Below are 22,856 nucleotides of genomic sequence, written 5' to 3' on the forward strand. Positions count from 1 at the left end.
TGAGGAGAGAGGTGACAAAGAGTGGCATGAGACAGAGAGAAAGAGAATAGGAGACAGGGGGAGGAGAGTGACAAGAGACAGAAACAAAGAGAGAATATAAGAGAGCAGAGAGAGAGATTGAGAGAAGACAAGAAAGTGGAAGAATCTCTAATCCAAGAAGGAATGTTATGACAATTGGCATGAAGCATTTGAATGGATAAAGACATCTCATAAATGTACAGGATTTTGAAACTATGTAGTGAGCGTGTCTCAGTAATTTTCCATGTGATTCCTAGAGGCATGTGTTCTGCCCTTGCTGTTATACAAGCACACACACACCACCATCAGGTTTCACAGCATAGAACCCCACTCACCCACTAACTTCACAGATGACTGTGCCGTAAGAAAGTTGTAAAATATTACCATTCAGGTTTTCTCACGGAGTAGTAAAAAGATCATGACAGGTCACCCCGATAAGACAGAAACACTCCTCATCTCAAACAAAGAAGATAACCCTCAAATCACCGAGTGGCTAAAGTCGACCGATGCTCTCAAAGGTAACCTCACGCTAGCCGACTCCGTTAAATCCCTGGGCTTCACCCTAGACCCCAAACTAACCCTGACAAACCACATTAAGAACTCGGCGAAAAGCGCATTCTTCAACCTCAGACTTTTGAACAAAATTAAACCTTACATTCCCAACAAGGACCTCAAACTAGCCACGCAATCTCTAGTTCTATCAAGACTGGACTATGGGAACTCAATCCTAACAGGCAACCCCAAATCGCACCTGGCACCACTAAAAACAACACTTCACGCGGCAGCAAGAATGATCACAGGCTGCAAAAAATACGACCACATCTCCCCGGCACTCAAAGAACTCGAATGGCTCCCTGCGGAAATGCGAAGTACCTTCAGAACGGCCTGCCTAACCCACAAGGCCCTCCACACCGGCAAACCGGAATACCTGGCTAACAAGCTCAAAAAAGCAGGCCAAGCCAGAAATTTGAGAAGCTCTAACTCCCTGCTGCTCATCCTACCAAAAACCAAAAGGAAGAGAACTGCGGACTGCTCTTTCTCAGGAAATGCCCCCAAAATATGGAACGCCATCCCCCCGCACATCAGAACTCTACCGTCCCATGCAGAATTCAAGAGCCAACTTAAATCCTTGTGCCTTATCCGCTCCCTTGGTTGTGGATAACTTGGAGCTGCAAACGTCTCAGAATCCATGCGGTAATGTTGAATCCAGCACCAAGAAGCCCTGCTGTCCGAACTTTTCTTCTTTCCAAATTGTCTCTCGCCGATTGCTTTTATTGGGTTTGTCTCATGTTGTTCTCTTTTTCATGCCCTCTACTGTGAAGCGCTCTGATACCTTCGGGTCTTGTTAGCGCTATAGAAAACTTCTAAATAAATAAATAAATAAATCTTGCTGTGAGTCACTGTAGCACTTTCTCTACTGGTATCTCACAACTCCTGTCCACTCCTCTCCCAGGCCTCCTCTTTGCAAAATAGTAAGAGGCTATCATATATATGGTATATATCAGCATACCAGTATAATAGGTAAGTGTGTAATATGGTCCCATATTTCCAAGTAGGATTTCTGTTAGCATATAATAAATTATGATGCTGAAGGCTGATTAGTTCATAAATGTCACCAGAATGCAAAGATGGCAATATGGGTCTCTATTACACAGGTTAATTGCAGCTAACCATATGCACATGATGGAAATTAGAATCTTAAGGTTTTGTTCATGCTTCCTCGATAGAATTCGACAAATCAATGGACAAGGGTAAATCTCTACATAGCGGATTACAAAGACCTATTAAATATTTTTCATATTTCATTGGTCCCTGTAACCTACGGATTTGTATACCACTGCAGAAGGGAAGTTATGTTTGACTAATGTGTCTAAAGTAGAGCTCATGAACTTTTTGTTTTCATGGCAAAGCCATTATAAATATATTCATCAAACTTACTACCTTTTCTATGTTAGTATTTCTTTAAAAAAATGTGTCAATTAAATTTAATGAAAAATATTTCTTTCTGTCAAATCCCCACCGTACAAAGACAGCCTTAACTTCCAAACTTCTTATTATGTAGGGAAACTCGAAATGAGATGTGTTTCAGAGGCTAATTGATTATGTTTGTGTGTTCTCTGTTCAATTACTGCTCTTCTATGTGCCCCCTGTAGAAACTTTGTAGGTGGTCCAACTCCCCCTTGTGTGCCCCTGGCCATCTACAGATCATCTGAGAGCTAGTACCCCTGCAGTCTCTGTACTCCTCCCAGTCACTGCAAACCCTCTGTATTATTCTGCGTCCTCCTCCATCTGTTTCGGGCCTCCCTCTACATCACCTCTTTTTGCTTTTGCCCCAAGCTTGCAGAGTATTTGTGTGCCCTCCAACATGTGCAAGTCACACTGCCTGCCATTGCTTGCCCTGTGTGGCCCTTCGCTCCCTTTACCCTCGTCATGAGCCCCCTACCAGCCCTGCAGCCTCTCTGTACCCCTGCCCTCCTTCTTGACTCTTTGTGTACTACTCGCCTTCAGCTGCTCTATGTCTCACCTGCTCCCTCCCCTGGGGCTACTCTGTTTACCTCATCTCCCCCTGATGAGCAACTCCTGTCTGCCCTCACCATTCCTTACAGCATATAGCTGTGTCTGAACTGAGGTGGTGAACTGAGCTAAAGAATGATGATGGACTCAACCCAGATATATGAATGGGGGCGAGTGTCAGCGCTCCGTCCATCAACTCCTTGTGTTTGCTTTGTTCGCCCTAAGCTGGCAGGGTATGAGCAGACGTGGGTCCCTTGCTCACTTTGCCACTGGATTCAAGCTAGCTTAGCTGAAGAGGGGCGTAACCCTAAACTGGTCCCATGATGCTTGTTTCCAGTGCAGGGAAGACATGGCTAGGTAGCTTGGGCTGGACTGTTCCCATGAGGCACTGGGCCAAGACCGATTTGCATATAGATGTGTCTGAACTGGGTGGCGAAGTGAGCTAAAGAATGATGATGGATTCAACCCAGATCTGTGATTGGGGGCGAGTGTCTTAAAATTTCAGCGCTCCGTCCATCATCTCCTTGTGTTTGTTTAACTCTTGAGTACTGCCATGCACATCCCTTGCAGCTCATTTGTATGCCCCTCTGGAGCCCTTCTGTGTGTCCCCCGCCTCCTCTGCATCCCCTCTGTACCCCAACTCCCTTTAAGCGCTTATCTTTGTATGATCCCCTGTGTGTCTCTCCTCTCCATTTCTTTATTAAAATCTTAATTTAGGTTTTAAGTACAAACGACAAAGCAAAAAAGTCATTGCGAACAGGACAATGGCAACAAAATGAATAAATAAGACCGTGATTTTGGAGAGCACATAACAACTGTCCACGGAGGAAGCAGAAAGAAAAAGGGAGACACTGCTGTGGAAGTACAATGACAAAGAAGGCATTAACCTAATTATTTTTATTTTGTATTTATTAGCGAGGAGGAAGGGAAGAATAAAGGGCCTAAGTCAAGTAAGAGGGGCAAACAGGCATATCCTAGCACCCTGTAGGGAGGGAGGGAGGACCTCATCTTCGTCAATGACCTTTAAGACCCGCCAAATGTTTCAGCCTCTAAATCAATGTCTTCAGATAAACCCAATATTCTAAATAATAGTCCTTTCCTCACTAGGTCACAGGATGACCCTCACCTTTTGCCATCACCCCTTTAACCTTTAATGTATGTTCCATGAGGCACAGGGTCAAGGCTGATTTGCATATGACTGGGATCAAACTGGAATGGCATGGTGAGCAAAAAACGATGAATTTAGGCCCAGATCTTTGTGCTGGGGTGAATGATTGACATTGTTCAACATTCTGTCCATCAATTGTTCTTTTTGAATTCCGTGAGTATACAATGCATTTGTTCTATCCACTCCCGGGTGGCCCATACATATCACAGGGTTCTGCAGTGGGTTTGCCCCATGTTATTCTCGATAAGGAGCACCAAAGACACCCAAAACGATTGGATTTGTAGACATGACTGCCATAAATGCGCCATTATGCCCCTCATCTGACAATCTCTGCAACACCCATTCCCACCCCCCGGCTCCCAACCTCTGAGCAGGGCCTAAGGCAAGCTTGGATAAGGTATTACTGGGTCAGGCCCTTGCATTCTCTATATATTTTGTGTAATTGAAATTGGGGCTTCTCTCAACCAAATGGCCTACCACGCCTCCTCGCCAGGCTCCTTTTTAGCTCCTCTTCCCACTTTGTCATGTAGCTGTGCAAAACTGGAATAGGAGCCATGTCTAGAGCTTGATATAGACAAGAGACTCCCTTCTGAGTTGAGACCTGCGTGACAGGGGACTCCAATTTGGTCAACTCAAGAGTTGACCCACCACCCCCAATTCCTCCTCTCACCCATCCCAGCACAATGTATTGGATGAATTAGTGTGATTTCTTCCATTGTTCTGAAGTCCCCATTCTCGAAAAACTACATAGCCTTTCCCAGTCTAAGTCACCCATGTCTAAGAAGTGTGTGTCATGAATCTTGGTTATAAGATAAGGGAGACAGGGGTGAAGGAAAGGTGTTTACCCTCTTACTCCTTGCAGATTTTTCCTTCATTCATTAGCATATTTACACTGTGCAGGAAGGTGCCTTAGCTGAGACTGATCTGCTTGGAGAGCCAAAAAAGATGCTGCAAATTAATAGGTGGTAGCCTCATCTATTGCCACTCAGGGTTTCACCCTATTGCGTCCCACCCACTTGAGTGCTAGGTGCAGCTAGCCGCATAAGAGCTATTGGGGTAAGTCAGGAATTCCTAGGTCTCCAGTGGCTGTCTTTTGGAGAGGGTCAACCTGGAGACTTGGATGGACTTCTTCTCCCAAATAAACTGCAGCAAACAAGATTGTTTTTTGGGCAGGATATACTTCGGAAATCTCTGAGAGAGAGTTTGTGCTATGTATAGTATACAAGGGAGAACATTTATTTAGATCCTATTGATTCAGCTAATCCAGAACAAGTCTGATCTTCTCCAACAATATAGGTCTTTAAATAAAATAACTCAAACAACAAGAGAGAAAGGGTCAGAAATAACACTCTCGTACCCCTTGTAAATATAAATACAACTATCAATCAACAAAAGAGTGTCACTGTAAATATCCAATATTCTAAACAGAAGAAAAAGTTATTCCAAGTGTGATAAAGCATCAGAAAGGACTGTAAATACAGTAGGAAAAATTATATAGAGTGCACGTGATCAGAGAGCTAACTAAAAAGAACCCTCAGGCCCCAGTTCAAAGCTGGTAACCAGTTATCTTCATCGGGCCCCCATTAGTAGCAGGAAAAGTGAAAAAAGTGCGTTAAAAAGAGTATGGACTACTCCTCCAAACTATTTTAATAAGAGGGTAGCTCTAACTCTGTTAAAACCAGTGTGTGAAAAATGTATTAATTTTTCAGGACTGCTAAACGGTTATGTGAATTTGAACCAAGGAGTCCTATTAATAATGTGAAAAAAGGAAATAGTAAAAAATGGTCAACATGTTTCTGCTTATTGAGCAAAATTAGCTCAGCATTCGTCAGGACCAAGGGAAACCAGTACTACTCGATGGTAGCCACCCCTAGAAGTGTCAGACCTAAAGAGTAGTAATACGGAAAGATACGACCTAAAATTATCGCAACTTCTTTATGGACAATTCATCCTCGATTGACTCCTCATTATAGGAGAAACAAATTAATATATCTTATCGCGGTGTAATGGGCCCCATAGGCATAGCGACGGGAGGAAACCTTCACGCTCAGATTTAATAGTTTCTGAACGTCTCCCCGCCTGGAGACCTACAGCAGCCACGTCCGCCGCCCGCATCCGTAGATGCGGGCGGCGGACGTGGCATACCACTCCCACAACCCAATATTAATTTTCTCACTTTCACACGCTACAGCGAGCACTTAATGCACTGCTTTTTGATATTTCTTTGTGCCCCCTGATACCACCATAATAGTTTATCCACACACCTTACATTCCTTCACACTTTGATTAGGCCACAATCTACCTAATCCTAAGTGGTTCTTTCCACTTCCTTCGGGTGAAGGATCCCAAGTGATGTAGGGCGGTACAGGACGGGTATCTGATGGGAACAATTTTTCACCAAGAATACTTTGGATTCAGGGATTGTGTTCTTTCAAAATACACATACAGTCATTTAGATAGCTGCATTACTTTTTTGTTGACCCATTGTTACACTTTGTTTTTTCAGTATTTGTAGGGATTGTAACAATGCCAGGTCATTAAATACTTCCCACACATGCCCCCCTCGTGTATTATTGCTTATATTTTATCAGCACGGCGCCCGCTTCAGGACGTAAGCGTAGCTATGTGCGTGTGTTTTGTCCGTGCATTTATTTGGTTTTTTCTGCTCCTGCCTGTGTGTATTTTGGGCATGAAGATTTCCTATGAGAGGCACAGGTACAGGATCACAGTGGGGAGGAGAGTCACATTACACGTGTAAACAATGCAGCAGCCTTCAGCTGCCAGCTTCTTTTGCTCTCTTGTCAAAGGCCTCTCAAGCTTTTGATGCAGTCCGTTCCTTTGTCATTGTTGTTCAGAGGGTCTGACCTGGCCTCTGTAGGGCACAATCTCAGTACCTCTGAGTATCCGCTTCAAGCAGAAATACAAACGGACCAGGTCTGCGAGGCCAACGTGTGCAGTGTGTATATGTATAGCGCTGTCTGCAGAGTGCGGCTGTAAAAGGACCTCTTGTGTGCGTGTATGTCTATGCCTGTTTCTCAGGTAAAACTGCTCCGTCTGCTGAGGTTTTTTGTATTTTTGACGTACACAAGCGCATAGAGTGCCAGCTGAGTGGCCCAATATTAGGGGGTGCTGCAGAAGGCCTGTAGGGATTGCCCCTCACCCCAACCCTCCCCACCCCCAAAACCAGCTATCAATCCTGGGTATCGCAGGCCCATGGCCGGCCGGCACATCAAAGGCTGCTGCTCCCCTCTTCCTCTCAACTTTTATGTCTCTCCCATATTGTTCTGCTCTCATCCTACACATTTGTCGTCCTCTTCACGTGCGCGGTCTCTCCCTCAAAGTGTTGCTCTATCTCTGACCTTTAATTCCCGCTCTCCCATTGCTGCCCACATCCTTTCCTGCAACGTCTTCTGATGACCTCCCTGTCTCTCCCTCATGTGATTTTTCTTCCTCTACTTTCGCTCTTTTCTCCTGTAGTCGTTTCTAGCTTCTTTGTTTTCTCCTACGTCTTTACGTTCTCTCTTTCTCAAGTTTGTCCTGCAGGATTTTCCTCATTTATTGCCATTTTCTTTTCTGTTCAACCCTTCGGTGTGTCTGCCTCTCCACCACAAGGCCCTCCTTTTGTGGTGATCTGTCTTCTCTTTCTTTCATCTCTGTCATATTTATACATCTTCCTTTTTATGTTGCACTCATGCTTAACTCAACCAGCTGCCCTAATCCTCCTTAAATCTGACTTCCGTTGACCTTTGATCACTGCAAGCAGCAACAACTGTCTGTAGAGCTTGGGCCGAGAAATTTGCGCAGATACGCACTCCAGCCGACATATAGTGCTGTACGAACTATTATCACCAACAACAACAACACAAGTAAAAGACAATATACAAATAGACAAAACACTGTAAATAAATGCATAAAGTTTCAGACAATCAAACTACTGCAGGGGCTTTCCAGGAAGTATTTAAAAAACACTCTAGGTGACACAAACCTCAGCACTCATCATACAGCAGTAAATAGCAGGGAACATGCTGCTCCCCTGTGCATAAACACACATCCACCTAGAATGTGCCTGGCTTGCTGGCAGGGGTCACAAGCTACTTGAGGAGAGTAGCAATCATCCATTCAGGAGTAGCTGCTGCTACCCGTAGTGACCCTCAATTGATCCTCTTTTGTTTAGTTGTTAATGAAAGGCGTATTTTGTTCACATAACTGCAACTTTGACATCAATACACTGCACCATGATTGTGAACTAGACCGGGCTCCTGATAGGTCTGGAATGACCACCACAGCATCACTCAGCACCACCACAGCATCACTCAGCACCACCACAGCACCACTCAGCACCACCCCAGCATCACTCAGCACCACCCTAGCATCGCTCAGCACCACAACAGCATCACTCAGCGCTACCCCAGTATCACTCAGCACCACCCCAGCACCACCCAGTGCTACCCCAGTATCACTCAGCACCACCCCAGCATCACTCAGCACCACCCCAGTATCACTCAGCACCGCCACAGCATCACCACAGGATCCCTAAGCACCACCACAGCACCACTCAGCACCACCACAGCACCACTCAGCACCACCACAGCATCCCTCAGCGCAACCACAGCATCCCACAGCGCAACCACAGCATCACTCAGCGCAACCACAACATCACTCAGCGCAAACACAGCATCACTCAGCGCAACTACAGCATCACTCAGCGCAACCACAGCATCACTGGTTCAAATATGTTCTTTCAATGTTTCAAGCTGTTTTCAAGCTTTCACGCTTTATTACAAATCACAAAAAGATGTTAATATTTCACTTCTGTTCTTGGATTTTCGTCACAATAAAAAACACTGAGCATAATCTTCACAAAAGTTATTTACAAAAGTTTAAGCTAGTGCCATTACAAAGTAAATAAATTATTTAAGTATTAATTATTTAAAAAAATTAAAAGCCATTGTTATTTGTAATATCAATACATCTAAGTCACGTAAATACAAAACACGTTGCATTGCAAATGCTATAGGTGTCACATTTGCGAAAGTTATAACTATTGGCATTGTAAATGACAAAGCTATTAATTTAGCTATTTTAAAAAATAACACATAAATAAAAAAAATCATTCATAAGACCAATAGCTCAAACTTTCCTAATGCGAGCCCTATTGCATTTCCAATGCTTGTTTTTTAAGCATGGTAAAATGTTTGGGCTCTTCGCAGTAATGTTGCTACTCCCTTTGTCTTACCTGGGGCATTTGAATGAAACTAATGTGTGAACCAATAGGATCTGAGTCTAGGTGCATCTTTACTATGGAACATGTAGACGGTGATTGCTTGTCCAGGGGCCTGAATGTCCTCTCATGCTAACACACAGGACACCATGGATTCACTTTCTATTGTATCCTGCTAGGTATTCTCTGTTAACTCTAGGCAACCCATGACAGGACCATCTCAACGGCTCCCATATCCCACTCCAGACCCTCCCAACACTGTATCGTGGCAAACTAAAAAATTAAGATAAAGTTTAGAAAAACAACAATAACAAGTGTAACATTGTGGGTCACATTTCATGAGCATACAATTTGAATGAGCCATGCAAAAATGCCCTATGTGTTTTAGTGAGGTAGCATCGGAGACCAACTAGTGGGTGAGGGTCTAGGCTGGGCACCAGGTAGAGCCTTTGAATGGGAAGGGGCTGATGCACATTATCTGGCATTTCAAAGAGCTATGGATAGGAGAGAAGGAGGAAAAGGAGAGGTTGAGGAGATAAAGTTGTGAGTAATGCCCCTCTGCCAGAATCTTGGCCATGTCCACAGCAAGTGGAACCAGTTTCACATTATGTGTTATGCGGTCTGTTGTGCCGGGAGCCATATGTTAGTCTTACAGTAGGGAATATAATAGAAGATCTAAGTTGTATCTGGGGGTATCAGCCTTCATCAAATTCTGTGGAATGTGCTACTTTCAATTTCATCTTCACATTCATGCTTCTTTACATTCTTTGGCCAACAATTGCCATTTCCAGGCATTTGATTGCTTGTCTTGGTCCCTGTTATTACTACTGGCTTCGAAGGGATCTCATAGTTTCCCATGCTTCATCTGGGTTGTGTGTGGTATATTCCTCCCCCTCCTTACCGAAGAACAGTCTGACCGGATGCGCCCTTCTGTATTTGATCGAGTTTGGTCCAGCCAAGCCATGACTGAAGGTTTTGCACCTGAGCAGGATTGCTGGGGCTTTTAACCTGAAACAGAGAAATTGTGCATCACGAAAAGAAATCAGTCCAGCCACCCTTGCTCCCGCCATTATTTGTTCTTTCAATTTGAAAATGTGTACCATGGTCAGTTTGTCCATGTATAACTTTTTTCGCATTTGGTAGGCAGAGAACACTCAGTGTGTGGAGTCGAGGCACAATGTCTGTGTCTTCTGCTCGCAAAATGTGTCAAAGAAGGCTCTTAAAAAGGTTTAGGGATGTCCGGGTTTATTCCATACATTCTAATATTTTTCGTTCGGGACCAAATCTCACCCTCCTTGAGTCGCTAAAAAAATCACATGTATTGGGTCTTCAGTGCTTCCACCGTTTTCATGAGCATGTCTTTAATCTACTCTCCGCCTTCTGCAGATTCCAGTCCAGATCGGAGATTGATTTTGCCAAGTTCAAGTGCAAGAAATAGAGCTTTGTCATGTATTGTTTAATGACCAATTAAAAGTCTGCCTAAGTGGCTGGCGCTTGTGCTGCTAGAGGGTCTACAGCTGCAATAAAGTTATGGTTGTCTTGTTTACTTTGAGTCGCCACTTTGTCCATTCTTTCTTCTGGCCTTGTATTAGGTCCTTTATAGATGGAGTCTTTGAGTGCTTTTTTCTAGAAGGATGTCATTATGCCATGTGCCTGGGCCCCCACACTTGCCACCCGACACCCTGTTTTGGAGCCATAGTCCCTATTTTGCAGCAGGACTCTGCTGCAATACTGTTTGATTTAGGGTGACATTCAGGGGTGTGCACCAATGTGCTGCTGGGAACCACCCTAGGCTGTAGTGCAGGGTTCTCCCAAGTCTGTCCTGGAAGGCCAGAATCATGCCAGTTTTTTGGTATAGTCCCATTTAGATAAATGGAATTACCTTAAATATCTGGCATGGATCCAGCCCTCCAGTACCTCCTCTGGAGAACCCTGCTGTAGAGGCTGGTGGGAGATGGTCACGATGCAAGGATGTAACTCTTCCCCTCCCAGATGCATGTTGTAGATGTTTTATTCTTCTCTCCCCTCCCAGACCCGAGTGTGTAATCAGAGGTGTCCATGTAGCTTGATGGCCAAAGGCCCTGAGCTGAGCTTCCCTCCAATCTGTTGCAGCTCTCAACTCACCATTGCCATGTGTTTGTGGTAGAAGGGGTGGCTCCTGGTTCTGCTTCCGTCGCTATCTCTATCGTCTGGTTTCATTGTGGCCATGTCCGAAACCCCCTAAGAAGTTTACTTCAGGCTCCCTCTCTGTGCAGCCAGTCACTGCTAGGCTGAGCCAATAGAGGTGGGCAGCATCTTAGATCAGTACTATACCACCTCACTTTGACCTCGCAAATCGCTTGCGTCCCTCCCCAATCCTCGCTCCATGTCAGCTCGAAGACAAGGGAGTATACTCAGGCTGCTCTATTCAATTTTTGGGGAAATCCCTTGTGCCCCTAGAGTCGCCATCAGCACCCGTCTTGTTGGGTCCTGGCCCTGGCCATGCTCCCCTCCCCACCCTACCCCGTTCTCTACGTTTCTGAAGAAGGCATACACTATCTTGTTTTGTGCTGCATTTCTCTTTATGCTTTCAGTTAGGAAAAACACACAACTGGCGACTGGCTCAAAAGCAGCCCACATTAAGGTTATTCACTTGTAATGAATCAGTTACCATGCGCAGGCATTCCTGTTGAGATCACAATTTATGCCTTCCAGACTGAGTTCAGAAATAGAAATGGGGATCTAAAAGGACTCTTTTTTCCGGATCTGATATAGTCACTCTTTCCACTGCATACTTTGAATAAATTGCAAGGTTAATGAAAAGATGTGCACATTCTTTGCAATATTAACAGTACAGCAATTTGATTAATCAGTTTGTGTTCTGTTTAACAATTTTTAGATGCCATATCGAGTTTTCGAAGTTAATTTAACATGTAAGAATGTTCGAAGTTTGCGTCATTTGCTTTGGGTACATTACTTAAAATGACACAATTACATGACAATTTTAGTGCGAACTGCGTTTTTGCGCTAATTTTTGAGGCAAAAGCACATTTCATGCTTAAAGTAATTGCACCAAAAATACAAATGGTGTGAAAAGTCCCAACTTGCTGTCTGGTCGTTTGCCTTTTACCCACTCTTTTAAGCTATGATTTTGATGCAAACACGCGTAATTACATGATGTGGCCTTATGATGTGATGTCCTCAATTTGAGTAACAAGCGTAATGCTAAATTCTTAAAATAACGCAACTTAAGCTGTCGTAACTGAAAACTTTCCCGAGCCAAGTAACAAACGCATTCTTCCATACCTGAACACAATGAGAAAGAGAAACCACCTGGAAAAATGGCTGAGCAGATTTTCCAAAAATGGGTCAAGTGCAGTGCATGGAGCAGGCACACACCTTTCCATAGACCAAAGTAAGTCAGATGATAGAGACAGGAGGAATGCAGATTCATGCGGAAGTTATACACCAGGCTACCATCTAAATTAAAGATGGAACTCAGTACTAGGCTTGGGTGAAATCTTAATTACGCCTAAGTAATCAGAATAATTTCAGTAATTTCCCATTACTCTTGTGATGCTTAATTATGCAATTATGCCGGCTTCAGTAACTAAGATGTATTTGGGGTAAAAATCCTACATCAGGAGCACAAGAACAATGATGTAAGAGAGCGAGCGGCTGCTGGCTACTGCTGTTTGTGTCCTGCGGCATTTAGTGCTATTTTCTTAGCGCAAAATACATGGTCTGGCCCAAGGGTGAATTTTGCACTAAGAAAATAGTGCTAAATGCTGGATTACACTTCTCATACAATTACGAGTAATTTTGCTCTAATTATGAGTAAGTAGGGTAGAGAGAATAACGTCAGTTACGCCCACCCATACTCAGTACCTGCATTATTTTTTCCAAAAAGGCTCATTTTCCAAAAAGGCTCTATGAAACCGGTCTTCCAATACTTGATTTTCTGTTGAATTGTTGGGAAATTTACATTTACAGCAATTGTGTATTTACTGTCATGGCTCTCAATTCAAGGAGCAATATTCAATAGGCAATAGCACTCAAGATGGGTCACAAAACCTTGGTGTACATAAACTCACTATATGTAAATGCTTCCTATATAGATTCAAGACGAAAACAACAATCTACCAACCACATAAACTACACAGTATAGCTTGCTATCTATGTGGGTGAGTGCATCAGTCATCAATATGGCTTAGTAAGCGCTTTACAAATGATACAATACAATACATTAAAGATAGAGAATTTAGCATATGATTTGTTGTGACTATGAGTAAAGACTGTAGAAGCACTGATAACGTCTATATAAGAGGAAAATAATACGTGGCTTTATCCAGGAACGTGTTTGTCTCATCCCCAATTCCCTTGTCCACCTAATTCCTCTCCTTCACACTTGCTCCCATTTCCCATCATTCGTATGCCTGTCTTTATTACTTTGACCGTCTTCCTTTTCACTTTTATCCCATGACATAAGGGACAATGACCATGTAACGTTTTGGAAAGAGAAATTTATTATACCTCTTGTCAGCATTGTACTAATATTAAAATTAAAGCTTGTGGTGCTAGCATAAAATAATACATGAATTGAGACAATCACTGTACATTTGCTGCTTCAAAATAGGACATGTATTATTTATTTCTTAATATCTTCTGAAGACCAGCAATTGATGAAAGTTTGTGGTGTACAGTCAGTGTCAGATTGGGACCAAAATTAGGCCCGGGCACCCAAAGAAAAGTGGCCCACATTTGTGGCTGAAGACCATTCATGAAACTTTGCTTTGTTAGTATCAGGAGAGTACTTTTGGGAAAAATCTCTGATAAAGTCAGCTTTCTAAGCTTGCAGGGCCGGTGTCATTGACCAAGACTAGGAACACTATTTTTCCACTGCATCTCACCCACAGGTCTCCCCACCTTCTCTTCAGGTCTATAAATTTGTCAACCTCGGTCCCTGAATTTGTTAGTCCCCCATTGCTAGCTTAGTCTGTACTCCCTGTCCGATCCCTGAATGCCCTGTGTGCCATCAGGCCATGAGTCGGACAACCATGCACATCCTCATGTCTGGAGACTTCTGTTCATCCTCTAGGAACAAGGGGCCCTGCTCACCCTAAGGACTTGAGACATTTGCTCCTGAGACACCAAAAGAACCCTTAAGCTCATTTCCATTCTCAATCCCCTAATGGTCCTGCCCACACCAAAGAAAATAAGTGCTCTTCACTCCCAGATGCCTATGGAATTCAGTTCAACCGATTTCTCTGTTTATCCTTGCATCCTGTAGCTCTTCTTCACTATTACTCAGAAGTTCATGCTCCTGTTACTAAGAACCATGTTCACCTGAGATGCTCTTATTTCTATGTTTACCCATAGGTCAAATCATCAGATGCTCTGCACACCATAACGATATGAAGCTTCTGACCCCTCCCAGTTAACATAGCCGCCAATGCTGACTTTAATCCCTGAGGCTCCAGATTATCTTAATTTCTCGGAAACTATTGCTCCCTCTAATGTGCCAGGTGCTCCTGCTTCTCTCCAGGCTTCTGTTCCGTACCCCCGGGCTCCTGGCCACATTCAGGTACGTAAAGTTCCTGTTCAGTTTTGTTCCCCTGAGGCTGTTGCCCATTCTCCGGTCTCTCAACGGGTCCTGGTGTGGACATATGTCCCTTAAGCGCCTGCTCACATTAGGCACCAGAAACTCCTGAGGTCCTCCTCACTTCACTTTCATGCCTCTGAAGTTCCTACTCACCTTTGAACCGCAGATTTTCGTGCTCACCTTTGCGTCCTGTGTAGCTACCACCCACCCTTAGGTGACTGACAAACTCTGTGGGAAGTTGCTGCATTCATCCACCATTGTACACATCATAGTTGAGCAAGGCTTCCACTTTTGGTTGCCACTCGGGAGCCTCACTGCAAGCGATGCTTTGGGGATCGGTTTCAGCTTGGTACTTTATGGGCCCGATTACAAATCTGACCGCCAGACTCACAGAGGCACAGCACAGTACAGCCACTGCCTCACTGGCACTCCGACCGCCCTATTACAACTAGAGTGGTTGGACTGCCATGGGGCAGCTGAAAGGGAACCGCCATTCCCTAGCGGTTGCTAGGTGGTGTAGAGGTACCAATATGCTAGGTGGGACGGCTGTTGTCCTGCATCGTGAGTTTACTCTGTCCGCCACGGATTTTATGGTGGTTTGTTCTCCATGAAAACTGTAGCGGAGAGGAAATCTGAGCTGTGGAGTGCATGCATGGGGGCACAACATGTGCCCTCCTGCGTGCTTGCATCACAGTTCCTGCACAGCATGGACTTTACAGTTGCGTTCCCATTGCTGTGCCCATATTCTGAGGCACCGCCCTAGGAGCACCAAAAAAAGCCTGCAAGACACAAGAAACACTCGTAATCTGGCCGGCGGCCCGACCACTGGTTTTCCAGTGCGGGAGCGGTCTGCTGCCGCACGTCCAAACTCGTAATCAGGCCCTAAGTCTTTTGTATTATTGGAAGAGACATGATTTGAATCTAGAAACGCTGCCAGAATTCACTGTAAATACACAACCTTTTTATTCATCTTCTAGAACTGTCCACATCTGGCAACTTGCCTTCTCTCACAGAAACAGATATACATCCCTTCTATTCTCTCACTCCTTTCTCTATTCCCTAATTTCACCTCTACTGTCACCAAGTGCAACTATCTGGCTGATTTTCTAGCTCTCTGTCTTTTAGCTTATCCATCTATAACACAAACAGCCCTTTCTGTTTTCCCCTCTGCCATTCTTTTTTTTCCAGTCTCTATACCCTTTCTTACTTGCTGGTAACTCCTGAAGTGAAGTAGTGTGGCTCACTGGTTAGAGGCGGCAGACCCGAGAGCAGAGGACGGCCCGGGACCAGGGTTCGATTCCCGGCGCGGCAGGTTTCTGGACCAGGGTCAGCGGACTCGATAATTCTCTCGCCTCGGTGCCCACTCTGATCAGCGATCACACTCGGCAACTCTGGGCATTAGCTTGCCTCATCTTCACTAACGGCCCCACCAGACCGCCGGGGATGCCTGGTCTCACCCTGGAGATACCCATTAAGGGACCATCTCTCAGGGAAGCCAGGAAGGGTTTCGCAGCGGTCGAAGCGCCTTGGGACCCTCCGGGTAAGTAGTGCGCTATATAAATGCCTATACATACATTCCCATTTACCCCATCACTTGTTTACCCCATCTCTATTTCTTCCTCTTTCTCTTATTCTCTACGTCTTTTCCTCTCCTTGTTTTCTCTCATTCTACCTATGTTCACTCAGTCTCTCTCATTTTCCTTCTCTTTTCTTATCTCTCTCTTTCACTCTACACATACCCCACTCTCTATCACTCCTGTGTCTCCCGAGGAGCACTTTCTTCACTTTTGTTTATATATTCCATGCCATTATTCCTGCTCTCATTTTGCATCTCTCCTTGGAGTTTTATTTCATTTCTCGATCTACAAACATACCCTTTTCTCCAGTCATGTTCCATCCTGCCTGACCCTTTTACTTCCCTCTGCCCCTTGAAATCCTCTGTTCCCTGTACGACACCTAATGTTATATTCCGTTGCAGTGGCAGCGGGTGATCTTTAAAAGTGGTGAACATAATACTTGCCATGAGTTCACTCCATTTTTTCCAAAATTTGCCTTGAGAGTTGCCAGTTACCCATATGTTAAGAAATACCTTCATAATGCCAGTATTTTTTATGGGTACCCCCTGCCAATAATTACATACAATTCCAGTTCCAGAATTTTGCCAAGGATATTGCCCATATTCCATTGAAAGCCTGCATGTCAAAAATTACCTCCAGTATTTCAGAGGCAGCATTTTATCACAGGTTGCTTCCCCTAGCCCTCTCCGTCGGCCCCAGTATGGCATAATTGCAATCTGTAAGGCAAAGAATTGTCTCCAGTATGCCAGCACCAGCATTTTGCCATAGGAGTCCCTTTATGTCAAGTGTTTCTTCCAGTATTTCAGGGTCTGCATTTTGATTTGGGCGTCCTCCTATCTGCCAAGAATTACCTCAATAATCTCTGGAAAAGCATTTTGCCACAAGTGCCCTATGCCAAGAATTTCCTACAGTATGCAAGTACCAGCATTTTTCCACATGGGCCACAGCAATAATTATTTATAGTATATCAGGGCCTGCTTTTTGCAATGGGCCTATTTTTTTGGCACAAATTATTTCCAGTATGCGCAGCAGCATGTTACATTTGTTTGCCGCCATAAGTCCAGAATTATATTGAGTATGCCAGGGTCAGCATCGGACTCACAATCATAAACATGTAAACAAACACACTCTTACTCACACTCTCTCATTCTACTCACTTCCTCTCACAATCACTCTCTTCCTCCTCTCTCACTGTAACTAGCGCTATCTCACCCATACTCACTCCAACTCAGTTACTCACTCACAAACATAGTCATACTCCCTGGTTCTCTCACTCACAAACACACAACTCATCATTTCACACTCGGTGACTCTGGGCCCTGGTGCAACTACACCTACTGCACCATTGATAGGTACACACCTAATGCCCATCCACGCTTTCTCACAATTTCTAATCACTCCTTTTAATGCACTCACACTCCTTCACCCACTCCCTCGCACTAACTTCCATGTATTCATACACTCAGTCAAACTAAGATTCCTACTCACTTTCGCTCTTTATTGACACTCTCAAGCACATTCACAAACACCCTAACTCAATCTGTCACTGTCAGTCTCTCACAAACACTCTCACACAGACACACACATACACACATGCACAGAGAAGTAAAATAGTTTTACTTACCTTGCTCCCTTCCATGGCATTTTCAGAGGCTCCATGGCAGCTGCAGAGCATTAGAACAACAAGCCATGATTCCCAGCGAGGAGCCAGACAGATCAGCAAGGCCAGGATCGAAAGTGAAAAGACCCACCTCAATTCCTTTCCCAAATTCTTGATTGCACTGGAAGCCCCGTCCTATAAGAAGCTTGGGAGTACTTGGGATCCCCTCCTACTGCACTGCGTGGCTCCTCATTGGTCGTAGGGATGCACTTATGTGCACCCTGACAGCCACATTTTAGCAGATATACTGTGCTGCCTTAGGCATACACATTATGTCTGCTAAATAAAATGGATTTTGCCTGTGTGCCGGGATAATAGTTGAAGTACATCCCTCACACGCACAATCCAGACATCCATCTACAGTGATGTGTTTAACTGCTCTTTTTAGGTGGATCTGTCTCAGCCCCCCCCTCCTCCTAGCCCCCAAACCCCATCCTCCTGTCATCAGGAGCCTGAAGAGGAGGCTGATATGGCGGACCTGCACACTGGCAGTGTTCATGGAAAGATGAAACTTGTGTTTTCATGAATACTGCTCAGTTAAATCTTTAGCAGCAGAGGCAGGAGGCAGGGCTATGCCCCTTAGCCCCTCGTAAGGAGCCGCTGTTGTTCATGAATTTTATTTGCCAGTCTATCTCTATAATGGAGGAAATTCCATCGGTAGATTGTACTCTACATTTAGCACTACGTCTCGGAATGCCAGCAGTCTCTAAACTAAGCCTTTGACTGATGGAGAGAACTAGGATAGTGCATGTGAGATAGTATCAGTCCATCCCTTGTCCTCATAGACCAGGAAATGTTTGACACCCTCTTCTGCCTTCCTCTCCATCATTTGCTTCGTCATTCACTTTCTTGTCTCCCTACTCTCCACTCCTTTTTCCAGCTTTCACATTCTCTCTACCTTCATAAATGTTGACCCTTCTCTCCACTGTCTTTCGTCACTTCTGCTCCCTAATCTCTCCCCCTGCCTCCCTCTAGCATTATTATCCTCCCTCCCCTCCCTTCCTCTTTCCCTTGATTTCCTTTTTCTCTTACCTTCTTTTTATCATTCTTCTCCAACTCTACCCATCTCACTTCTCCTTTTGTCTCAAATCTCATTACACTCCTCACTCTATCCATTTTGTTACTACTCCTCCATGTCTATACTCCCTTCTCTTTGTCATTTTGCCTCAGGTTGAATGTGTTTTGTGTGACGTTTTCAAAATAAGGTTGCAGGATGCCTCATCAAGAGCCTGAAGAAAATGACCACAGGAAACTCCACCTTGATGGCCATCACTGGCTTCCCTTACCATCCCATACCATCGTCAAAGCCAGCTCCATCTTCTACAAAAGCAAGATTTAGCCAGGAACGGGGCATACATCATTTGCTGGCACAAACTTAGAAGCGCCACTATAGATACATTAAACTCTCCGCTATGGCAGGACATACAAGGCAGGGATGCTTCTCAGGCAAGAACTTACTTGCAGGCAGCATTGGAAGCTACCAAACTTTCAGCGCTCTGGGACACACAACTTGGGCACAGCACTTTTAAAAAACTAGTCAGGAAAAATATTAAATCACTCTCCTTATTGCAGAATAAGGCACTATTCTCTAAAAGATCGCATGCATGGATGACCCTCAATTTTTACAAATCTCTAACACCACAAATATATTTTAACCAGGGTTACCCGAAAGCCACAAAAATGAAGTTCTTAAAATACAGACTAGGAATTCTGCCTAGCACAGAGCATCTACCGCCATGGCTTAGGAAAGACGGAATTGAAGCTTGCATGCTATGCAATTCAAAGAATAGCGATATTCTCCACGTTATCTGCTTACGTGTAGAACTACAATAAGCACGCCAACTGCTTCTTAAAGATCAATTCAAGCGAAAAGGGATCTGCACCAGAAGTCAAGCGGTGCTCCCCTGCCTGAACCAATTAAACACCAAACTAAACTGCAGATATGTGAAATTTCTCGCAACGGCCGAGCAAAGAATTCCAAGACTGCCAAAATCGGGGGACAATACCTTAGACTCAGGCCAACAAGCAGACGGATAATAGTACGCAAGGACAAACTCACTGCACATGTCCGCCTCGCACCCTAGGGTCACCCTTGCGGAAAGCAAAATGCTAGCGGAAAAAATAGCACATGCATGAGCCAGATCGGGTACAATCCAACACGGAGATCAGAACTGATAACCACTCAATGTAGAAAGTGTGTTTTGAGCAGCCGCATTGAGTTATCTTTGGTGCAAATAGTAATTGTAAGCGTGGGGTGGGAGCGGACCGGAATAACAAGCGTGGAGGCCGTATGTAGTGGGCTATCTCGTAGCCGTGTTTATTAAAGTACAGTGTTCCAAGGGTAGGGTACAAGGGAAAAGAGAGTTCTGGATGATTGATGGTTCCTGGTCCGATGCGGTGAGTCTTCCTGTGGGAAATGTTCAGGGACGTGAGCTGGTCTTGGCTGGTCCGTGAAGCAGCAGTCGGTTCAACTCCAGGACAGTGGATCCTCGGAGGTGTGGAAAGGAGAGAGAGAATAGTGGCCGTTAGTTCTTCCGGTCTGACCCAAGGTTAAACTGCTTCCTTCACCCGGGTGTGTGGGGACACGAGGGAGAGTGAGGAGGGGAGGGGGGGGGGGAAGGTACGAGAGGGGGAAAGAGATAGCGCGGATAAGGATGAGGGTGATTCTGTGCCGGGACATGGGGAATACTTATGTACAACCGTGATAGTGACACGCACACACAGCTATATACTCTATTCACAGTGCAAGGTGCAAAGGTGAGGGGAGACGCTACTGTACAGGGTCGTATTTACAGGCTAGTATTTACACACACGCGGAACTGGTACTCACTTGGCCCGCCGCAACTCCGTCCTTGAGTTGCGGCCGCTCTCCAGCTTCCTCCTCTGGACTCCACCAGTCCTCCGACTAGACCTCGTCTCCTGTTTCGGGTTTGTCTCTCTTCTCCCGGGGTTCGTCGCACGCCGTCTCCTGCCACGAGTCTTCCTGCTTGAACGCCCTGTTGTCCACTCTTCCGGCTTTTCTGTGATCCGCCGCTGAACAGGGGGTGGGACTTCCGGGGTCACGGGGAAGCACTTCCGGTTGGTTCCGCGTCGGGATTGGCTCCTGTAGGATAAAAGAAAGGGGTGGAGTCCTGGTTGTTATGGACTCCCGTGAAACGGGAGACTGCTGCCGGGACCGGGAGGGGAGGCTTGGCATCAGCGAGGTAGGGTTTCTGGTCCCCTCACATCCCCTTCCCCTAGCTGTCCTTCTTGATCGGGTAGGAGGGCAGGGGTATCGAGAAAGATAGTCAGCGTTCCCTTGATCAGCGCCTTTCCGGTGTAGGGTCCTGAACCTGAAGGGCTGCAGGGAGAGGAACCAACGAAGAATCCTTTCGTTGTGTCCCTTGTTACGGGCCATCCATTCCAGCGGGGCATGGTCAGTGTACAGGATAAAGTCACGGCCCTCGAGATAGTAGCGGAGGCTCTCCACCGCCCATTTGATGGCTAGGGCCTCCTTTTCAACTACTGCATAGTTTCTCTCCCGGGGAAACAGTTTTCGACTTAAAAAGAGAATGGGCCGCTCGTCTCCGTGGTGATCCTTCTGCGACAGGACAGCCCCTAGACCCTGTTCCGAGGCGTCTGTCTGGAGTATAAAGGGCTAGGAATAGTCCGGGCTGATAAGTACGGGACTAGACATCAAGATGTGTTTAAGTTGGTTGAAGGCATGTAGCAAGGAGGAATGAGGCTGTCTTAGTGCCTCCTCTGTTTTTGTGGACTTCTTTAAAAGATCAGTTAGGGGGGCTGCGACCTGGGAAAAGTTGGGGATGAACCTTCTATAGTACCCTAAAAGGCCTAAGAATGCGCGCAGTTCTTTCTGGGTTTGGGGAAAGGGAATGGAGTGGATGGCGGTGATTTTATTGCTTTGAGGTCGAATCAGTCCTTCCCCCACAGATATCCCAAGTATTTCACTGTCTGAGCGGCTAAAGTGGTTTTTGAGGGGTTGATGGTGAACCCATAGGAACCCAGGGAGGAGATGACGCTCTTCAGATGGCATAAGTGTTGCTCCCAGTCATCACTATAGATGATAATATCATCCAAATAAGCCCCGGCATATAGGGAGTGGGGCCTTAACACTAGGTTCATGGCTCTCTGGAAGGTGGCAGGGACGTGAGCTGGTCTTGGCTGGTCCGTGAAGCAGCAGTTGGTTCAGCTCCAGGACAGTGGATCCTCGGAGGTGTGGAAAGGAGAGAGAGAATAGTGGCCGTTAGTTCTTCCGGTCTGACCCAAGGTTAAACTGCTTCCTTCACCCGGGTGTGTGGGGACACGAGCGAGCGTGAGGAGGGGGGAAGGTACGAGAGGGGGAAAGAGATAGCGCGAATAAGGATGAGGGTGATTCTGTGCCGGGACGTGGGGAATACTTATGTACAACCGTGATAGTGACACACACACACAACTATATACTCTATTCACAGTGCAAGGTGCAAAGGTGAGGGGAGACGCTACTGTACAGGGTCGTATTTACAGGCTAGTATTTACACACACGCGGAACTGGTACTCACTTGGCCCGCCGCAACTCCGTCCTTGAGTTGCGGCCGCTCTCCAGCTTCCTCCTCTGGACTCCACCAGTCCTCCGACTAGACCTCGTCTCCTGTTTCGGGTTTGTCTCTCTTCTCCCGGGGTTCGTCGCACGCCGTCTCCTGCCACGAGTCTTCCTGCTTGAACGCCCTGTTGTCCACTCTTCCGGCTTTTCTGTGATCCGCCGCTGAACAGGGGGTGGGACTTCCGGGGTCACGGGGAAGCACTTCTGGTTGGTTCCGCGTCGGGATTGGCTCCTGTAGGGAAAAAGAAAGGGGTGGAGTCCTGGTTGTTATGGACTCCCGTGAAACGGGAGACTGCTGCCGGGACCGGGAGGGGAGGCTTGGCATCAGCGAGGTAGGGTTTCTGGTCCCCTCACATCCCCTTCCCCTAGCTGTCCTTCTTGATCGGGTAGGAGGGCAGGGGTATCGAGAAAGATAGTCAGCGTTCCCTTGATCAGCGCCTTTCCGGTGTAGGGTCCTGAACCTGAAGGGCTGCAGGGAGAGGAACCAACGAAGAATCCTTTCGTTGTGTCCCTTGTTACGGGCCATCCATTCCAGCGG

At 45.8% G+C, this 22,856-nt stretch overlaps 1 protein-coding gene across 1 annotated transcript in view; it reads left to right on the forward strand.

Moving 5' to 3' along the window:
• Positions 1–22,856, forward strand: part of LOC147732447 (uncharacterized) — an 899,668-nt gene that overhangs the window by 488,590 nt on the left and 388,222 nt on the right. The window lies entirely within an intron of this gene.

The sequence above is a fragment of the Lissotriton vulgaris genome, chromosome 2_1 (assembly GCF_964263255.1).
Source record: "Lissotriton vulgaris chromosome 2_1, aLisVul1.2, whole genome shotgun sequence".
NCBI lineage: Eukaryota > Metazoa > Chordata > Amphibia > Caudata > Salamandridae > Lissotriton > Lissotriton vulgaris.